Genomic DNA, 5,542 nt, shown 5'->3' on the forward strand with positions numbered 1-5,542 from the left:
GAAAATAATTGACTTTCACAAACCAAAAAATGAAGGGGGAAAAAAAAATAAAAATGGGGAGAAATGCAGAAACATCCACTTGAAAAGCAATAATCATGCTTTTAACTCCAAGTTATGAACAAAGGGAACTATACCATTTGATTCTTTTATCAGTTAAAATATTTGAATAAACTTCATCATGGGGGGATTTTCAGATTCTTTGTAATTTACAATTATTTCTCCCACAAAATGTTCGAAGACAACCTTCTCATTCTGTGGTTTGGCCTTGCAAGAAGCAGTCTTCAGTCACTTACAAAGTCACAATAGGAATCAAGATTTTAATAACAGAATCAGGAGTATCGAGTAGTACATATTGAAATTGGATGATGCAATTAGAACTTTTTTTTATTCATCAATTCCGTTAAAGGGCTTCCTGACAATCAAGTCAGTTGTATTAGCTGTGAACTAGCCATATTAGCTATAAATCAAGTTGTGAATCGTCTATGAAACGATACAAATCGCAAACCGATGAATATGCATATAATTTTTATTGCCACCAATATATTGGAATGTATCAATATTAGGAAATTAAAAAACCTATACGCATCAACCAACATACTAGAATGTATCAATATGGAGAAATAAAAAATCTATATATCACCTGATGCAATACATATTTTAAATGGTGATATATTCCCTAGCTTTTTTAATGATATTTTTGCAACAAGTAACATTACATAGCCCAAAAATTACTTAAAAAATTGCCAAAAAAATAAAAATGTCATTATGCAAACACATTGACGAGGGGGTCAGGGCTACGGCTAGAGAGGGAATAGGGGTGACAAGGCAGCGCTGGCCATTAGTGTTAGGGTTTGTACTATATGGAGAAGAAGACAACGGCAGGCACTGCTGGAAAATAGACTTTTAGTGGCGTTTAAAAAACGCCGCTATAAGTGGCAAAAACGCCGCCAATTCCTTTTGCGACGCTAAGCATCAAACGCCGAGGACGCGGCCGTCGCTATAACTTTATGGCGTTTTAAAAACGTCGTGATATTAGTATAGGCGGCGTTTTTAAAAACGCCTCCAAATGTCCTACCAAACGCATGTTGACGTCATTGACCATATTTAGCGACGTTTTAGAAAAACGCCTTCATATCTTTTTTTAAACATAGAACCGTTAGTAAGGATGGTTTAAGAGGCATTTGTAGAAACGCCATCATATCTCTTTTTTTTTTTTATTTTGAAATTGTGCTAATTTTATTTGATTGAACTAAAAAAATACCTGTAATAGCACTAATATAAAATAATAGCTCCCATTCAAATAGTTGTAATGAAGCATTAATGCACTTTCTCATTCAATTAATATCCAATCACCATTACTCACAAAATTAACATATCCAAAATTCAGAAATCATGTTTTAACATTAACCACAAACTAACATATATCTAAAAACCATGCCTTAACATTAACCACAAACTAACATATATCAAAAAATCATGTCTTAGCATTAAAGTTGTAATCTTCACTGGTCTACATGCCTGCATCAGAACATAAACTGCAATCAGATTTACCAAAATAAACACAAATTGAAGAATTTGTACCCAATACTTATAAACAGTACTTAAAACTTGAAGAAGCACTAACAAGAAGATTTTATCACATACCAAGAAGCACTAAATAAATACATATAAAGAAAATGGCAAACCCAAAGACAATATAGACACATATGAGAATCATGTAAAATTAAATAAATAATGCTCTCATAGCATAAACAAATTTAGAGGCCATTAGATCTAACTCCCACTCATCAAATTAGACAAGACTTCTGAGGGGTCTTTAACATATTTTTTTTCTTTTAAAATGTGTATAACCTTATCAAATTGAGATTTGCCATCACATACAAATTCAAATTTGAATCCAACCAAAAATCTGGGCCAATGTTGAACAGGTCTATGATGAACAAATTTAGACCTTTAATTGACAATAAAAAAAATAATTGATGGCACCATCTGATGCTCTCCAATTCGGCAAACACCATTCTTTCGAAAAAAATTACAAAAATTGCCAACAATTTCTTCAACGTATGATCAATTTCACACAATAGAGAGTATTCATGAACTCAAATCCAAGCAAGAGGCTACAAGTAAAAATTATACAAAATAACGTAAAAGGAAAAGAAAAAGAAAAAATATTTTTTTGATTAGAATGAACATTTCACAACAAAATAAGAATTCTAATTATAAGTAACTATTTTTACGGGCTGTATGCTCTCCTTGAACTCATAAAGTGTGGTAGTTCACAACTGAGATGAATCAACTGCTGAGGATACATACTATGTTTGTACAATCAAAATCATACAAACATATGTGCACTGAAGACACATATTAACAAGGCCCTAAAACATAATATGAACTAATACCTTCTTGAGAATTATGTCAAGAAGTTCTGCCCCTGCTTTTGAATCAAATACCTTAGCTTGATGGCTACTATTCCAAGAAAAAAAGAAACTTGAATTCATCTAAACTAGCAATTTACAACATGAAAAGTCAAGCCATGAATAATAAATGTGAAAAAGAAAACCATATTTACATATCCAGGTAAAAGAGTAATCTGGAAGTAACAGGGGGAATTGTGTTGCAATTACAATAGTTGTTACCCCAGATGAGAAATAAAAACCTTTTTGTTTTTAGCTTTTAGGGTGTATTTTTAGTTCAAGATACGTCCTACTACTTGGAACCAAAGAATTAGTAGATCTATTCCGGTCAAATTGGGACTGAGCAAGGGTTTTTAACTTAAAATCTATGATCTGATCATTGAGTCAATTCCCAGATTATAATTTCCTTGCAGCAAGTGATTGAGTTCAGTAGTTTCCCATATATATTTTATCGACTCTAGAACATAGTAATATGTAGAAAAGAAATTGTTTCAAGAGCCAGCAGATATACCGAGAAGAAGGGAGGGAAAAACCTACCATAAAGCCACCTGTCTCTGTTTGCCACCAAGTGTCAGATATGGGGCATCTTGAATCTCCAACTATATTGAAAAACCACCTGTTAAGATGAAAAAGAAAACATGTGATACTTCTTGTGTTCAAAAATGTAATCAATAACATATGGAGAAGAGAATCTGTTAGTTTCCCCGGATTACAGGGCTGGCATTATAGAGAACAAGAAGGTTAAGAGAATCTTTTTATTTATTTTATTCTATTTGTGGGTTTGGTATGGGAATTGGAAAATTTGATATCAGCTCTGTGAGTCCAACCATACTAATTTCTGGGTGAGTGAAATAAGCTGCTGGAATGCTCAAATGGTTGAGCACGTGATCTTTTCCACTAACTTTGGCTTCCACTTAAACCAGTGAGGCATAGGAATATCTGATTTGATTATAATCCTCCTAGGACCTTTCCTACTTTTGTCATGTTAAAGAATCAAAGTAATACATTGATGAAGTAGAAGATTAAAGAGGCAAAGATCTTTCTTCAAGTGCATTAAAAAATTAAAGAACTCAATGACCAGAAAATCAAACTATGAATGGGTCAATGGAATTGGAATATTGAGCACTAGATGTTTCCAAAGTAACAGCATTTAACCCACCTGATTTAACGTTAAGGTCCCAGTTTTGTCACTGCAAATGGTAGTAGCAGAGCCCATGGTTTCATAGGCAGAAAGCCTCCTGACCTGAAGTTCAATATTTGTGAAACATTTAAACATGTACTTTTATGTGTGTATGTATGAATATCAATATCATATGAAGCGACTCAAAGAAAAGATAAATTGCACATACCAAGGCCTTGTCTGACATCATTTTCCTCATTGAGTAGGCAAGGCTGTAATACAGGTAGGGGAATGCACTTTAAGAAATTAAAGAAGCATAATCTTTGAACTAGATAGTAAAAAAGAGACTGGAATGAGCAGGGAATATGCAGCAAAACTAATGATGGCCCCAGTAAGCAATGATGCTGTCAAACTTGAAGATGCTACAAGGACTAAAGTAACTTAGAAGAAAACATGGAAAAACTAGGAATCAACGACATGTCCTCCAATAAACTTCAAAAAGAGAGTGGCAAGAAAAGATAAGCTCTACCTAACACCAATTTTGCTCAACCAACTCCAGATACTTGACAATATTTTTGATCAATTGAAATGAGTTAATAAAATTAGAATGACAACAAAATGACTGGAAGAAGGTCAAACTTACGTTAAGGTAGCGGCTAAGGGAAGCCCTTCAGGCACTGCAACAACCACAATAGTGACCTAAAATTCCTTCAGGTATTAGTAAAATACTCAAAATAACTATATATGAATATATACTAATTACAAATTATGTCTTTAACAAGCAGCAGACCACCCAAAAGTCCCACACTATGATTTAAATGCCCAGCATCTGGTGCATTTAATTAGAGCAAATACTTAGCCAGGTAAATCCATTAACATTATGAATATAATTATTGATCACTCTCAATCCATTACATAATTTCTCATCTATGCATGTAATGTATGTTTACATGCCATCTCTTTTTCAAATGCATGTGTGTTGATATGTGTGTTTGTACGTGCAAAATTGTGGCAAGGATACATTCTTGGTCAGGGTTCAGTGAAATTTGAGTGCAGGGCATTCCCAACGCTGTCCACTATTGCTGACGCAGTCATTGATGATTCGATGCATAAAATGGCAGTGATGGCATCTGATCTTGTGACCTCATTTCTGAACATTAATCTTGCATGTGCTGCAACAGCAAGTCATATAATCATTCGGGGAGTGAAAGCAGGAAGTGAATCCTGGATGGATACTAAAAATGGAAGAAAATGTACCTTGAGCTAGTCGTATTAAACTTTCCAGCATACGCACAGTTGTCCTTGCTGCAGTACAAGGCACGACTTCAGCAACCAAAATGATAATGTTTAGGAATCATAAAAAAGATTGTTGTCTCACTAAAACCTGCATTTTGCGTCGCAGATCTTCTTTGTAATTGATAATAGCTCGAAATGACCTTTTCAGCCTCCTTGGTGAGGATTGGTTTGAAATTTCATTTAACAAAGTGGATATACCTGCAAAAGTAAGTTGAGAGTTGCATAGCAGTTATGAAATTAAAGAAGAGAGTTGTATGAACAAAGCCACTCAATATGAAATAAAGAATCATGTAGACATAGTCATCCTTCGCATTGAGGTTTATTCATTACTTGCATGTTAGATATTTTATTTTCACCAACTTAAATGACAATCACACAAACAAGATGTTTCAATATGTGTAAAGGATTCAATTAGAAAAAAACACACACACACTAACTAGGTCGAAAAGAATAACACAAAGTGGGTCTATTAAATTATGTGACTAATCAAAAGTGGAAGCCAAAAACAAGCATACTTATATTTAATTGATTTTGACGAAGGACCTTATTCTCTGATTCTATATTGGTGAGTTTCCCTTCTAACCTGATTTGAATTCCAATAATTAACTAACTACATCCGATTTCATGAAAACAGAAGCATGAATATTTTCATAGATGTAACTATATGACAAATACACTTCCAAGAATATCAGAGGAAAATAGCTATATGACA

At 33.8% G+C, this 5,542-nt stretch overlaps 1 long non-coding RNA gene across 2 annotated transcripts; it reads right to left on the reverse strand.

Moving 5' to 3' along the window:
* Positions 1-1,315: 1,315 nt before the first annotated feature.
* Positions 1,316-5,079, reverse strand: LOC114304817 (uncharacterized). Of its 2 annotated transcripts, XR_014360544.1 has the most exons (7): positions 4,919-5,079; positions 4,792-4,839; positions 4,178-4,706; positions 3,764-3,806; positions 3,574-3,657; positions 2,952-3,030; positions 1,316-1,518 (listed from the first exon to the last, which is right to left on the reverse strand). It is a non-coding gene; the product is annotated as an uncharacterized LOC114304817 (long non-coding RNA). The 2 variants fall into 2 exon arrangements; XR_014360545.1 differs by lacking the exon at positions 2,952-3,030.
* Positions 5,080-5,542: the final 463 nt, after the last annotated feature.

This window comes from Camellia sinensis, chromosome 2 (genome assembly GCF_055761805.1).
Source record: "Camellia sinensis isolate YWXY chromosome 2, ASM5576180v1, whole genome shotgun sequence".
Classification (NCBI taxonomy): domain Eukaryota; kingdom Viridiplantae; phylum Streptophyta; class Magnoliopsida; order Ericales; family Theaceae; genus Camellia; species Camellia sinensis.